This window comes from Bubalus bubalis, chromosome 14 (assembly GCF_019923935.1).
Source record: "Bubalus bubalis isolate 160015118507 breed Murrah chromosome 14, NDDB_SH_1, whole genome shotgun sequence".
Lineage (NCBI taxonomy): Eukaryota > Metazoa > Chordata > Mammalia > Artiodactyla > Bovidae > Bubalus > Bubalus bubalis.
Genome location: NC_059170.1, coordinates 36,473,576 through 36,490,440, shown reverse-complemented (window position 1 = coordinate 36,490,440; position 16,865 = coordinate 36,473,576). Strand labels below are relative to the sequence as shown.

Sequence of the window (16,865 nt, the reverse complement as noted above, 5' to 3'; positions counted from 1 at the left end):
GGCCGGGGGCGGGGAGCCGTGGAGCCGCCCGCCCCCGCGCGGACCTGGACCCACCTCTCTCTCCGTGCCCGACCCCCGCCCTCTTGTCTCCCCCGAGGGAGGGGCTCCCCGCCAGTCCGCAAAGCCAAGCCAGCTGTCAGGCCCCCCATATGCCCTCTCCTAGTCGTCCTCTCTGCCCCGCCGCTCTCCTTTTATTTCCCACCGCCCCTCGCGTGGGAAGCGCGCCCCTTCTCGTGCCTTCCAGTCTCATCGCTCTTGCGGACCCACTTGGACTATAGAGCGCTTGCCTGGAGTCTCGTCCTCCTCGTATCCCCTTTTTACCGAGCCTGACACCGAGCGAGCCCTGTCGTCTCTCAGAGAAGGTAATAAAGCAATCTACGGCGCCTTGGGCTCAGTGGATTGGATGTCTTAAGGCACTTTCACTGTTTCTCCAGTTAGGCTGTCAGGGTTGTTGTTTTTTTTTTAACTTGGGAAGAGGTCCTCGTTACATTGTGCAGAACGAGGCTTCTCAGACTCCCCTGAAGGTCGTGTTTAGTTGCGGGTTCTGATTCAGTACGTTGGGATGCAGCCCGAGAGTCTACATTTCTAAAAAAAAAAAAACAACCCAGGCGATGTCGCTGGATAAGGGTGGCTTAGCGGAAAGGCCGCAAATAAATCCGTGGCCGTCAGTCTTCAGCGCACCGCAGCCTCACCTTGACCATCTCAAGATGGCTGGGTCCCACCCCTAGGGCTTTTGAGACCAGAGGTGTGGAGTGAGGCTCCAGATTTTGCGTTTCTGACAAGTTCCCGGTGATGATCATGCTGTTCTCTGGGATTCACACTTTGCGAGCCACTGCTGAAGACTATCTGAACTCAAGCCCAAACAAACAAAAACCTAATAATTAATACTCTCATAGCACCTTCCATCTTGAAGTTTGTCTAGTTGTTGTTACAACTGAGTAATAACTGATTAGTGCCCCCAAACAACTCTAGAGAGCTAAAGAACAGTGGACGGTGTCTGATCTTACATTAGGAGGAGAAGATTTTATCATCGAATTTCTGCCTGTTTTACACAGTTTGGGGGCCTCGGTGTTATGGATATCACAGATGTCAATGATGGAGGGTGGTGACCAGCAACTGTGGGAATTTCATAAAATAGATGTGGTCTGAGCCTTTGGAGAAGGAAATGGCAACCCACTCCAGTGTTCTTGCCTGGAGAATCCCAGGGACTGCGGAGCCTGGTGGGCTGCCGGCTATGGGGTCACACAGAGTCGGACACGACTGAAGCAACTTAGCAGCAGCAGCAGAGCCTTTGAGAATCAATGTCATCCTATTTACTTCTCTAATAACTTGTGTTTTTAAAATACAAGAGTTGGCTTGTAAAATTCAGTACACCCTGGAAGGCCAGGTGTTTTGATCCACACTGAAGATGGAGAAAATGAGACAAAAATTCTGTGACCAGTACCTGAAGAAAAGTTCACACTGCCTGTCCGTTTTAACACCTACACCATCCTCCTATACCAGAGAGAGCCTTTTCCAGCCAATCTGTTATGGGGGGCTGTGGAACGTGGACAGGAGGTACTACTGTTTTGTCCAGCCAGGGATGAGAGATCTCTAATAGAAGAAAGGGAGCTAACTATTGCATCCTCAGTATCTCCCTCTCCTTCCCTAGACATGTACAGGTTTTTCCTATTCTGAAAAACTTCCGCTATCCTGGCCTCTCCCACCCTCCTACCTTTCTTCCTTCCCTGTCCTTCTCCTCACTCCTCAGGTATTGTCACCCTTTGCTTTTCCTAATGACAAAGTTACCAGTGACCTTCTAGTTGCCAAATCCAACTGCCTGTGTACAGACCTTTTCTTCCTTGATGCCTCTGTAACATTCCATTGATTTCTCCCTCCTTCTCAAAACTCTTTTCTAGCAATAATACCACTGGGTCTTACATATCATTCTACACCCATTCCCTCTCAGTGAATTACTCATGCCTCTAGAAATGTTAGTTTTCCTTAGTATCTCCTTTCTCTCCATCTTTTCCCCTGCCCTGTCCTTCTCTGAAAGTCAGCCATCTCCTTATAATTCCCAAATCTCTCTCCAGATCAGACAGACATCTTCCTGAACTTCTAGGCACACATTTCCAATTGTCTTCCAGATAACCTCTCCTGGATACTATCTAGGAATTTTAAATATGGCATCTCCACAAAATTTTTATTGATGAAATTCAAAATATAATAATCATCGATATAATATTTTTGTAATTCAGGGCACTAATGAGAATAGAATTGGCAGTGGAGGGGGAAATTTTGCTTAATTGGGATCCAATTAATTAGTTGGAGTCCTACCATTAAATTGATTTCAAATGTTCATCTGTAAAATCATTCTTAGCTGAAACCAGAACAGCACATGCATTGTAGTTTGCTGACCCCTGAGAAAGTGCTTGGAGAGGAGGGCAAAAGCTTCCTCCCTACACCATCTCTTGGTGTCAGGGGAACTGACGCTTTCTAAATCAGTCCCATACTGAGACATACCTAGGCATGGCACAGCATGGGAGGGCCCAAGACCTACCTGAAATGGTATCTTTTTTTTTTTTTTTTTGCATATTCAATGATATACATTGCATCATTTTTTAAAATGAAAGAAAAAAAGAATAAAAGGGAAAGAAAGACCCAATGTCCATTAACTGGGGAATGGCTGAATAAACTGTGGTATAGCATTGTATGGAGTATCATGTAGCCCTCTCCCCAATCCCAGCCCCTTACTTCCCTTTTTTTTAATTGAGATATAATTCACATACTATAATATTCACCTTTTTAAAGTACATAATTCAATAGTTTTAATTTGTTCACAAAGCTGTACAACCATCACCACTATCTAATTTTAGAACATTTCCCTCACCCCCAAAATGAAACATCATACCTATTAGCAGTCATTCACTCTTCCTTGCCTCCCGCCAGCCCCTGGCAACCACTAATCTACACTCTATTTCTATGTATTTGCCTAATCTGGATATTTAATATAAATAGAATTATATGACATGTTATCTTTTGTGACTGGCATCTTTCACTTAACAGAATGTTTTCAGGGTTAGAGCATATTGTAGCATGTCCGTATTTCATTCCTTGTTTTATTGTGGTAAAATATACACAACATAAAATTTACCATTTTAGTCATTTTTAAATGTACAATTCAGTAGCATTAAGTGCACTTATGTTGTTTTGTAACCATCACCACTATCCATCTCCAGAACTTTTTTATCATCCCATACTGAAATTCTGTACCCATTAAACAATAACTTCCCATGCCCCCAGGTAACTACTATTCTATTTACTGTCTCTGAATTTTCTTGTTCTAGGTACATCATCTAACAGGACTCATACAATATTTGTCCTTTTGTATCTGACTTCTTTCACTTAGCCTAAGTGAACAATCATCCCGGTTGTAGCACATATCAGAATTCCATTCTTTTTTAAAAAATACTTATTTATTTATTTGGCTGGACTGGCTTAAAGTTCAGCAAGCTAACTCTTACTTGCAGCATGCGGAATCTAGTTCCCTAACTAGGCATCAGACCCAGGCCTTCTGCATTGGGAGCACAGAAGCTTAGCCACTGGATCACCAGGGAAGTTCTCATTCTTTTTTAAGGTCAGAATGTATTCTATATATAGATATACCATAAGATGACATCTTCACCACCAGGCTGACACCAAGAGAGACAGCTATGGGTAGCAGTGTCCTCAAGGTGCAGGCCGGGACTGGGAGTACAGGTGAGAAATCTGCCAGAGAAGTCAACATACAAAGATAAGAAGCTGAGGTTTCTTCAGCAGGAGGGCTGGGCTTGGTGGAGATGTCCAGGTGGTGAGCGAGTAGGAAAGAGCTGGCCTGAGGCTTGGAGAGACTTGTGCTTTGTGTTTGATCACTATAGAAAATGACTCAGTCCCTCTCTGAGAGCTGGGACCTCTATTCCCTAAAAAGGAACAAAAATTTAGACATCGTTGTATCATTTTCCAGCTATCAGATTGGCAAAGATTAATAATAAGGTTGGTTATGGCAAAGGGAATCTGTGGGAGGAACTCTAAATTGGTCTACCCTTTCCACATCTCTCCTTGCTAAATGACCTTGGGGAAACCATTTAACCAGGCTACGTGTAGGTGTCCCATTATGTAAACTTAAGATAATTCTGTCTACTCTATCTACCACCTAGTGAATATATGGATTAAATGATATAATTACTGCGAACATATTTTCTACAAATGTTTTTCATAGCCCTTTACAAATAAAAATTACATATTAGTATAAGAGGCCTAATCTAGCTGTAAAACTGAGCCCACAGTTGGTTTTGAGCCATAAAAATGAGCCATACCACACACTCATCCTTTCCCTAGACTATGTTTACATTCTATCTATAATGAATTTCATTCTCTTTGTTTTTGATAAGATCTCCAGTTATATAAGGTCACTTGGAATTTAGGTCCTTTGTGCCCAGACTGTTGACTCCTCCACTTACTCATCTAAGTTAGTATAGCCATGTCATTGGTCACGTGTTACCTGGCAGGCACTGGGCATCACTGACAAAGCTCACCTCACCTGCCGCAGTGAGCCTATATACTGGTAAGTATGGGAGGTCAGGAGAGAAATAATTGTATACACAATGTCTAGCTGGGCTCCTGGTACCTAGTGGACTTGTGTTCTAAGTCATGAAATGGTAACCAGCAAGTAAGTAAAATTTGTGTCTGTGATAAATGCTAAAAAGGGACAATAAAAGGGGCTGACTATAATCCAGGTTGGGGCACCATCTTAGATAAAGTTGTAAAAAAAGGCCTAAAGGGACATTGTTGCTGTGACTCAAAGTCAATTATACTCAGTTGGGAAAGACCATTCCAAAAAGAGGAATAGCAAGTATAAATGTCCTGAAGCAGGAAAAAGCATGTCATGTTTGATAAATTGAAAAGCAGTTGATGTGATTAGGACACAGAAGGTAGGAGAGAGAATGTGATGAAATGAGATTGGGGAAGAGGTCATGAGAGGCCCAGATGGAACAGGGTTTCTAAGTATGATAGGAAGTCATTAGAAGGTATGAGCAGGGAAATAATATGATCTCATTTCTGTTTTAAGATGATCACTCTGTTGCTATGTGGTTTGGGATACGTCAAAAGTAAATCAAACAGAACAGGCAGGAATTATAGTAGCTCAGATGGAAGAAAGTGGCTTGACCTGAAGTGAGAGCAGTACAAATGAACATAAGGAGGCAAATTCAAAATATCCTTGGAAGATAAAATGACGGGGATTGCTAACAGGCTGTATATGGAGTGCAAAGGAAAGGGAGGATCAAGGAAGGCTTTTGGGTTTGGAGCTTAGGCAGTCAGATAGGTGAGGAACTACTTCATAGACAGGATGAATGGAGGAGCTTTGGAAAAGTCTTCTATCTGTGACATCTCAAGAGGGAACAATTGGATAGCTACATCCAGATTCACTCTTATGGGCTCAGGGAGAAGGGTTGGGCTGGACTTACACACTTGGGAGTTATCAGCTCTGTGTAATATTTAAAACCAGTGAATCCAATAGGATCATCTAGGAGAGTATACAGATGGAGAGGAGTGAAGTCCCAGAGATGAGCCCAAAGAGTCTTCACCAGCACAGGAGACTGCATAATACCCAATGTTGGTGAAGACATGAGGAAATTAAAACCCTCCCACACTCTTGACAGGAGTTAAATCAGTACAACCTTTCTGGAAACCTTGGCAAGGTATATTTTAAATCTTTAAAAAATGCTTACACTTTAATCTTACAAGTCTATAGAAGTTTCAGTTCAGTTCAGTTCAGTCACTCAGTCATGTCCGACTCTTTGCTACCCCATGAACTGCAGCATGCCAGGCCTCCCTGTCCATCACCAACTCCTGGACTTTACCCAAACTCATATCCACTGAGTCAGTGATGCCATCCAACCATCTCATCCTCTGTTATCCCCTTCTCCTCCTGCCTTCAATCTTTCCCAGCATCAGGGTCTTTTCCAATGAGTCAGCTCTTCGCATCAGGTGGCCAAAATATTGGAGTTTCAACTTCAACATCAGTCCTTCCAATGAACACCCGGGACTGATCTCCTTTAGGATGGACTGGTTGGATCTCCTTGCAGTCCAAGGGACTCTCAAGAGTCTTCTCCAACACCACAGTTCAAAAGCATCAATTCTTCGGAGCTCACCTTTCTTTATAGTCCAACTCTCACATCCATACATGACTACTGGGAAAACCATAGGCTTGACTAGACAGACCTTTGTTTACAAAGTAAGGTCTCTGCTTTTTAATATGATGTCTAGGTTGGTCATAACTTTCCTTCCAAGGGATAAGCATCTTTTAATTTCATGGCTACAATCACCATCTGCAGTGATTTTGGAGCCCAAAAAAATAAAGTCGGACACTGTTTCCACTGTTTCGCTGTCTATTTGCCATGAAGTGATGGGACCGGATGTTAGTTTTCTGAATGTTGAGCTTTAAGCCAACTTTTTCACTCTCCTCTTTCACTTTCATCAAGAGGCTCTTTAGTTCCTCTTTGCTTTCTGCCATAAGGGTGGTGTCATCTGCATATCTGAGGTTATTGATGTTTCTCCCAGCAATCTTGATTCCAGCTTGTGCTTATTCCCAGCCCAGCGTTTCTCATGATGTACTCTGTATTGAAGTTAAATAAGCAGGGTGACAATATACAGCCTCAAAGTCCTCCTTTTCCTATTTGGAACCAGTCTGTTGTTCCATGTCCAGTTCTAACTGTTGCTTCCTGACCTGCATACACGTTTCTCAAGAGGCAGGTCAGGTGGTTTGCTATTCCCATCTCTTTGAGAATTTTCCACCGTTTATTGTGATCCACACAGTCAAAGGCTTTTGGCATAGTCAATAAAGCAGAAATAGATGTTTTTCTGGAACTCTCTTGCTTTTCCTATGATCCAACAGATGTTGGCAATTTGATCTCTGGTTCCTCTGCCCTTTCTAAAACCAGCTTGAACATCTGGAAGTTCACGGTTCATGTATTTCTGAAGCTTGGCTTGGAGAATTTTGAGTATTACTTGACTAGCGTGTGAGATGAGTGCAATTGTGCGGTAGTTTGAGCATTCTTTGACATTGCCTTTCTTTGGGATTGGAATGAAAACTGACCTTTTCCAGTCCTGTGGCCACTGCTGAGTTTTCCAAATTTGCTGGCATATTGAGTGCAGCACTTTCACAGCATCATCTTTTAGGATTTGAAATAGCTCAACTGGAATTCCATCACCTCCACTAGCTTTGTTCGTAGTGATGCTTCCTAAGGCCCACTTGACCTCACATTCCAGGATGTCTGGCTCTAGTTGAGTGATCACACCTTTGTGATTATCTGGGTCATAAAGATCTTTTTTGTACAGTTCTTCTGTGTATTCTTGCGACCTCTTCTTAATATCTTCCGCTTCTGTTAGGGCCATACCATTTCTGTCCTTTATTGAGCCCATCTTTGCATGAAATGCTCCCTTGGTATCTCTAATTTTCTTGAAGATATCTCTAGTCTTTACCTTTCTGTTGTTTTCCTCTACATCTTTGCATTCCAGGCATAGGAACCTAGAATGTTGGTCCATGAATCAAGGAAAATTGGAAGTGGTCAAACACGAGATGGCAAGAGTGAACATCGACATTCTAGGAATCAGTGAACTAAGATGGACTGGAATGGGTGAATTTAACTCACATGATCATTATATCTACTACTGTGGGCAGGAATCCCTTAGAAGAAATGGAGTAGCCATCATAGTCAACAAAAGAGTCTGAAATGCAGAACTTGGATGCAATCTCAAAAACCACAGAATGATCTCTGTTCGTTTCCAAGGCAAACCATTCAATATCACAATAATCCAAGTCTATGCCCCTACCAGTAACGCTGAAGAAGCTGAAGTTGAACAGTTGTATGAAAATCTACAAGACCTTTTAGAACTAACACCCAAAAAAGATGTCCTTTTATTTATAGGGGACTGGAATGCAAAAGTAGGAAGTCAAGAAACACCTGGAGTAACAGGCAAATTTGGCCTTGGAGTACAGGATGAAACATGCCAAAGGCTAATAGAGTTTTGCCAAGAGAATGCACTGGTCATAGCAAACACCCTCTTCCAACAACACAAGAGAAGACTCTACACATGGACATCACCAGATGGTCAACACTGAAATCAGATTGATTATATTTTTTGCAGCCAAAGATGGAGAAGCTGTATACACTCAGCAAAAACAAGACTGGGAGCTGACTGTGGCTCAGATCATGAACTCCTTATTGCCAAATTCAGACTTAAATTGAAGAAAGTAGGGAAAACCACTAGACCATTCAGGTATGACCTATCAAAGTTTATCCTATGGAAATATTTATGAATGTATGCAAAGGTTTATGGACATGGATGTCTATTGTAGCATAATTTGTAATAATAAAAAAATGGGAAATCTCCTAAACATCTAATAAGAGAGATTTTTAAGTTTTTTCTTTTTCTTTTTGGCCTGAACTGCACAGCATGCAGGATCTTAGTTCTCTGTCCAAGGATCAAACCCAAGGCCCCTGCAGTGGAGTGGTGGAGTCCTAACCACTGGGCTACCATAGAATTCTCAAGAGGAATTACTAAATACATTTCAACACAAGTGTTATGCAACTATTTTGTTTGATGATGTAGAAAAATATCAAATGATTGGAAACAGTGTTCATGAAACATAAATCAAAAACAGTTTGAAGTGCATATAAATTAAATTACCTTTGGCTGAAAATAACAAAGAATGCTGAATCTTATTTATGCATAAGGAATAAAGAATGTAAGGGCATAAGGAAAATGTATTTTCTCTGCTAACAAAAGCACAGAGGTAAGGATGGATTTAGGATTGATTAATAATTTCATAACACCTTTGAGGACCCAGATTCTTTCCAGGATGTGGGCAGGGTATGAAAAAGGTTAGGAAACAGTGACTTAGACCAATGGTTCTCAAAGGGTAATACTTAAACCACCAGTTTCAATTGGGATTTTTTTTAAAAAAAACAGATTCTTGGGTTCCATCCCAGACTTTCTAACTCATAAACTCTGGAGGTAGGACCCAGTAATCTATGTTTTAACAAACTCTCCAGGTAATTATAACGTTTGAAAATCATTGACTTAGACTATTCAGGATTTACTCTTGAATGGGGAATACCTGAAAAATGTGACTGCGGCACATGACTAGGGAGAGGTTGAGGGACAGTCATGGTTAATACTGGGATTGGTTTCCCAGCATATTTTCCTGGACAAAGAAGGCTAGAAGCTAAAACTCCCACCCGTCAGAACTTCCACCCCTCAAAATGCTCCTGTGGACCTATGAATGAAAGCTGAGTCATATGGAGGAGAGGCAGGACTCAGAAAAGACTGGCCGCTGGTGTGAATATGGCACGTGCGTGTGTGCTCAGTTGCTCAGTCATGTCCAAGTCTGCAGTCCTATAGGCTGCATCCCACCAGGCTCCTCTGTCCGTGGGATTATCCAGGCAAGAATACTGGAGTAGGCGGCCATTTCTTCCTCCAGGGGTTTTTCCCAACCCAGGCATCAAAACCTGCCTCTCCTGCATTGGGAGGTGGATTCTTTATCACTGAGCCACTTGGGAATGGTGCACAGGGGTTAGGATTCTGGAGGTGGCAGCAGTTTCCTCATCTGCAGTATCCTGACTGCGGCATTGGGCAGTAGGGTCATTGGCATCCCAGTTCTCAGTGCAGTTTGGGGAGTCATTCTGTGACTCCTTTTTTTTTTATTCTGGTAAAAAAAACTATCATCTTAACCATTTTTAAGTTCAGCCATGTTGAGTATATTTGCATTGTTGTACAACAAATCACTAGGACCTTTTCCTCTTGCAAAACTGAAACTACCCATTAAACATGAATTCCTCCCTCCCCTAACCCTTGGCAACCAACTTTTGACCTTGTTGCTATGCTTTTTACTACTTTAGAAATTTCATGTTAGTGAACTCATATAGTATTTGTCCTTTTGAAGCTGGCTTATTTCACTTAACACAATGTCCTCAAGGTTCATTGCTGTTATAGCATGTGACAGGTTTTCCTCCTTTTTTAAGGCTGTGTGATATTCCATTCGTCTAGTCAAGGCTATGGTTTTTCCTATGGTCATGTATGGATGTGAGAGTTGGACTGTGAAGAAGGCTGAGTGCCGAAGAATTGATGCTTTTGAACTGTGGTGTTAGAGAAAACTCTTGAGAGTCCCTTGGACTGCAAGGAGATCCACCCAGTCCATTCTGAAGGAGATTAGCCCTGGGATTTCTTTGGAAGGAATGATGCTAAAGCTGAAACTCCAGTACTTTGGCCACCTCATGCGAAGAGTTGACTCATTGGAAAGGACTCTGATGCTGGGAGGGATTGGGGGCAGGAGGAGAAGGGGACGACAGAGGATGAGATGGCTGGATGGCATCACTGACTCGATGGACGTGAGTCTGAGTGAACTCCGGGAGTTGGTGATGGACAGGGAGGCCTGGCATGCTGCGATTCATGGGGTCGCAAAGAGTCGGACACGACTGAGCGACTGATCTGATCTAATCTGATATTCCATTGTATGTATGTGTGGTGGTGTGCTAGTCATTCAGTCGTGTCTGACTCTTTGAAATTCCATGGACTGTAGCCTACCAGGCTCCTCTATCCATGTGATTTCCCAGGCAAGAATACTGCAGTGGGTTACCATTTCCTTCTCCAGGAGATCTTCCTGACCCAGGGATCAAACCCTGGTCTCCTATATTGCAGGAAGATTATTTCTCTCTGAGTCATAAACACAAACAAACAAGATATATCACATTATCTTGTTTGTTTGTGTTTTTTTCACCATGCCATGTGGTGTGTGGGATCTTAGCTCCCTTACCAGGAATTGAACTCATGCCTCTTGCATTGGAAGCACCAAGTCTTAACCACTGGACCACCAGGTAAATCTCATTTTCTTGATCCATTTCTCTGTCAATGGCATTAAGATTATTTCCATCTTTGGCTGTTGTAAGTAGTACTGCAATAAACATGGGTGTGTAAACATCTCTTTAAGATCCTGTCTTGAATTCTTTTGGACATATACACCCACAAGTGGTATTGCTGGATCATATGGTAATTCTATTTTTAATTTTTTTGAAGAACCTCCATACTATAGTGGATTCACCATTCTGACTTTTTCTTAAAGGGCCAAGTGGTAAATATTTTAAGCTTTGTGTATTATATATGGTCTCTGTCACAACTACTCAACTCTGCATTGTAGTGTGAAAGCAACTATAGACAATATGTAGACAAAAGAGTGTTATTATGTTTTAATAAAACTCTATTTATAAAAATAGGCAGTAAGTCTGCTGGCCATAGTTTACCCACCTCTAACATAGGTCATGTTTCTTCAGCCCTGCCAATGATTCTGTGAACGACGTACTTTCTGCTAGAGAAGATTATGTTGTCTGCTGCTAAGAATCCCAAAAAATAAAACATTAATGAGTTGGTGCTGTGTTAACAATAAAGAAAAAGGAAATGGCAGTTGAGTGAGCAACCAGTATAATTTCCTATAAAAGATAGTGTGTACAATTAAAAAAGAGAGAGAAATACAAAATGAAAGAGAAGAGTGGAAGGGAATCATGATAACCGACCTCCCAAATGGCCCCCAGTGATCCTTTCCTTCTATTATTCATACACTTGTGAATGGTTTTTGGGTAGGTGAATGGTTTACAGGGTAGTTCCCTCCCACAATGAACAAAGCTGACCTGTGTAATCAAAGAAGGTTGGAGAAAGAACAATGTGTGACTTCTAAGGCTATGAACACCTTGTGTCTTTTATCTTGTTTTCTCTTGGATCCCTTGCTTTAGGGGAAGCTAGCAGTCATGCCATGAGGATACTCAAGCAGCTCTTGCGAGAGGTTCATGTGACAAAAAACTGAGGCCCCCTGCCAAAGGCCTTGTGAGCGTGTCATCTTGGAAGAGGATTTTTCAGTCCCAGTCAGACCTTCAACTGACTGCAGACCCAGCTAATATCTTAAAACTGCAACCTCCCAAGACCCTAAGCCTGAACCCCAGCTAGGCTGTTCCTGAATTCCTGACCACAGAAGTTATATAATAAATGTTTAGTTTTGTTTTAGGCCTCTACATCTGGGGATAATTTATTGTACAACAATAGATAACTAACAGGAATACAATAAGATATCAGTTATCAGTAGTAATTATCAGTCAGATTACAAGTGACTCAATTTCTTTGTTGTACTTGAAGTTCTGAAGTTTATGCAACAAACATATACTAGAATCTTCATATTACCTTTCTCTCTCTCGTCGATTCTTCCCACCTGCTTTTCCACAGTACTCAGGTTAGTCTCCTGTACAATGCCATGAGTCTCTTGGCTGGCCAAGAAACCATGATGTCTCACCTAGTAGTCAAATTCTGTCTTCTCCAGGTGATCCACAAGGCTAATACTACATAGTTCATTCATAGAGGTCAAGTGCTACAAAACTAAAAACAGAAACCAGGAGAAATTCCTGAGAGCCTTGTAAGATCCAATGTCTTCCATCAGATTTCCCAGAACCAGACAAAGGTTTGTTTGCAGGTGATTTATGAAGGAAAGGCTGCCAGGAGAAATTGCTAAGACTGTGGGGAATGCAAAATGAGGAAAACAGAAGCTAAGAGAGAAGTGATTTTAGGTAAGGTCTCAGCCTCATCCTGATCTCATAGGGGAGTTCTGGAGAAGAAGTTATATCTCAATAAGGGAGCTGGGTGCTCGTACCCAGTACTTGACAGTCAAGACATAAGCTCCTGTCCTCTCTGTGCTTTTAGGCAGAACAATTCCAGTAGCCCAGTACAGATGCAGGATAGTCCTCTAAATGTAGACCTTTGGAAACAAAAGCACAGAGAAGCCAGGTGTATGACGAACAGCTGTCGTCAGTGGAACCCAGGGGGTGTTGAGCATTTGGGTGGAACACTGAGAGATCTACTAAGCACCCCTTATAGGCATTTGAGATGTTTCTTGTGTGGAGGATGGAGAGGTGGACAAAGAGATGGATGGAGAGAAGACTACTTAGAAGGTGATGAAAAGTCTATATGAGAAGTGATTGATTAATGCTATGGCAATAGGGATAGATATGAAGAGCCAGACTGGAAAAACTCAATGAGCTGAGCTTGGAAGAGTTACTTAACCTATCTGGTTATCACCTGTGAAATGGGTCAATTTTAATAATAGTGAAAAAATAAAATTAGTGGCAATAATGTTTGTTGAGCACTTTACTACAATCAAGATACTGACTGTTCCAAATACTTTGCAATTGTTATTTTTAGTGTAACCCTCACAATCACCCCATGAAGTACACGGTTCTTGTCCCCATATGACAAAGATACTGAGGCTCAGAGAGATTAAGTTCCCATGACTAGCACCTTTCTCAAAATATGGTTGAAACAATAAAATGGCAGCCATAAATAATAATTATCATTATTTTTATTATTATTGCTGATATCAGGAGTGACAAGATCTAAAAGACAGCAGATTTGGGGAGAAAGGCTAAAGATGAAAATCATCTAAGAGTCCAATTTGGTGGATGGTTAGATGTTGACTTCACAGATGACATGGTGTTATTGGGAACATGGGAGTGTGAATGGAGGGTTGAGAGGCTGGAGACCAGAGGGCAAAAAGGACTTTGTGTCTGACTCTTGTTAAGGTTTGCATGTTTGTGGGACACCAGACTAGGAATGCCTGATGATATTTAGAAACACGAGTCAGGAGCTTGGGAGACAGCTTAGGGCTGGAGATAAAGACTTGGCCATTTATGGAGATTTATTCATCTCCATAAATCTACCCAGAGGATATTAGGGGGCCACAGAGCAGCAGGGACACCTCATCCTGGAGAGACAGAAGAAGGGAGAGTCAGCCAAGACCTGACCTGGTCTTATGGGCCTCAAAATTTTCTGATTTTTGTTTCTGTTAAAAGGAAACTTTTCCCTGAGGTGTTTTTTGTTTGTTTGTTTTTAAACAGATTTTATTTATCCATTTTTAAGTTTTTTGGTCACACCCTCCAGCATATGGGATCTTAGTTCCCCAGTTCCCCCATCAGGAATCAAACCCATACCCTCTGCATTAGAAGACCATACCACTGGGCCACCAGGGAAATCCTCCCCTGAGTTTCAATATCTCTCATCAGCCCCCATTTCCATCATCACCAGTCCATTTCCAATTTCACTGACTTTTTTTCTCATTCTCACCAACCTTGGATTTCCCCACCATTTGCCACCCCTCAGCTTCCTCTAGGCTCTTTCTCAAAATCACCTATTTCTTCTTTGATTCAACAAAGGTGATATCAATAATAGCCCCAGCTTAATAATAAGCTACTATTTACTGATGCCATAAATACCTGTAGAAGACTTACTGTGGGTAGGGTGCTGCATTATGATTCAAATAGAGCAAGATGAGAGTGAGTAGAGATGAGTCCATGTTGATACAGCATCCAGGACAGCCTCTCTGAAGAGGCTTCTTGGCCCTGGGACCAAAAAGAGGATTTGTTGTTCAGTCGCTAAGTTGTGTCTGACTCTGTGACTCCATGGACTGCAGCATGCCAGGCTTCCCTGTCCTTCACTATCTCCCAGAGTTTGCTCAAACTCATGTCCATTGAGTCAGTGATGCCATCCAACCATCTCATCCTCTGTCGCCCCCTTCTCCTCTTGCCCTCAGTCTTTCTCAGCATCAGGGTCTTCCACTGAGTTGGCTTTTTGAATCAGGTGGCCAAAGTATTGGAGCTTCAGCCTCAAATCCTTCATTCATTGGAAGGACTGATGAATCTTGAAATGGGTGGTGGTTATATGGATGTATATAAGGGTAGATAGTCATTCAGATGTCTGCTTAAGATCTTCACATTTTCTCCATGTAAATTATACTACAGGTAAAAATATTAAAGGTTGTTCCTTGACTTTGGCTGGCAGGCAACTTATTCTTGCTTAGTTAAACGCCCCAGCACCCCCTATCCTGCCCCCTTCACCCTGTGCTGTACCTTTAGTTGTAGTAATACTAAAAGAAGGTGGGTATTCTGCCTTTTGAGCAGGGGTAGTCCTTCCAATGGATATTCAGTCCTTCAGTGAATATTCAGGGTTGATTTCCTTTAGGGTTGACTGGTTTGATCTCCTTGTTGTCCAAGGGACTCTCAAGAGTCTTCTCCAGCACCACAATTCAAAAGCATCAATTCTTCGGCACTCAGCCTTCTTTATGGTCCAAATCTCACGTCCAGACATGGCTATTGGAAAAACCATCCCTTTGACTATACAGACCTTTGTCAGGAAAGGAAAAAGTCGAAACAGTGACAGGTTTTATTTTCTTGGGCTCCAAAATCACAGTGACTTGCCTGAAATTAAAAGATACTTGCTCCTTGGAAGGAAAGCTATAACAAACCTAGACAGCATATTAAAAAGCAGAGATACCACTTTGCAGACAAAATTCTGTATGGTCAAAAGAGGAGGCAGGTGTGCAAAGACCTCAAAAACGAGCTGAAGGAAGCTTGAGGCCAAACAACAAGATTCCTAGACCAGTGCCAGGTGCTTTACACACAACTTTTTGTTCTAGCAAGTTCCTTCCTTTCTGAGTCAAAACTCCCTTTACATCGTGACTCATCTCTTTTCCCTCCTGGTAGGGCACTGCTGAGTAGCTGCCCTGAGCCCCAGCCCCCTCCCCAGGTCAGAGCCAGCCCTAATCCTGCTCAAAAGGCAGAATACCCATCTTCTTTTAGTATTACTACAACTAAAGGTACAGCACAGGGTGAAGGGGACAGAAGCAGGGCGGCGGGCAGTGGGGGGGGGGGGGTGCCGGGGTGTTTAACCAAACAAGAATAAGTTGCCTGCCAGCCAAAGTCAAGGAACAACCTTTAATATTTTTACCTGTGGTATAATTTACATGGAGAAAATGTGAAGATCTTAAGTAGACACCTGGATGACTATCTACCCTTATATATACCCACATAATCACCACCCATTTCAAGATTCAGAATGTCTCCATCACTCTAGGAATTCCTCCATGTCACTTCCCAGTTAGTAACCTTCCAAGAGGTAACCATTTTCTAACTTTTTTCATCATCGATTAGTTTTACCACATAAATGAAATAACACAGTGTATATACAATTTTTGTGTCTGGCTTCTTTCACTCAGCATAATGTTTTAGAGGTTTACCTGTATTGTTGCAAGCAGCAATCATTCATTCCTTTTTATTGCTGATAGATGTCCCATTCCATTGTATGAAGATACTGTTAATGGATATTTGGAATTATTTATCTAATTTTTTGGCTTTTATGACTAAGACTGTTATGAATACTCATGTACAAGTGTTTGTTTTTTTATTTTTTTTACAGATAAATGTTTTCCATTCATGTGGATAAATACCAAGAGTGGAATTACTGGTTATGGGGTTAGAGAGCAATCAGATTTCTAAAGTGATTGCAACATTTTTACACTCCCACCATCAGTGTATGAGGTTTTTAGTTGCTTCACACACCCCCAATCCTAGATATTGTTAATTTAAAAAAATTTTAACCATCTAGTATGCATAAAAAGATATCTTGAAGTAATTTTAACTTATATTTTCTTTTTTAAGATATATTTTATTTTTATTTATTTATTTATTTAGACCACACCGTCAACCATGTGGGATCTTAGTTCCCCAATCAGGGATTGAACCCGTGCCCCTTCTTTGAAGTGCAGAGTCTTAACCACTGAACCACCAGGGAAGTCCCTAACATATTTTCTCAATTACAGTGAAGATTAATATATTGTCATGTGTTTATTGGTCATTGTAATATGTTCTGTTGTGAAATATTTAAGACTTTTGCCCATTTTAAAAAATTATTTGCCCCTTGTTACTAATTTCTGAGTTCTTCCACAATATCAATGAACCTTGTAAACACGCTTAGTGAAA

The 16,865-nt window shown here is 41.7% G+C and overlaps 1 long non-coding RNA gene across 1 annotated transcript; it reads left to right on the top strand.

Moving 5' to 3' along the window:
• The first annotated feature begins 4 nt into the window (after positions 1 to 4).
• Positions 5 to 12,080, top strand: LOC123329206. Its single transcript, XR_006544530.1, has 2 exons — positions 5 to 362; positions 11,805 to 12,080. It is a non-coding gene; the product is annotated as an uncharacterized LOC123329206 (long non-coding RNA).
• The last annotated feature ends 4,785 nt before the right edge of the window (positions 12,081 to 16,865 follow it).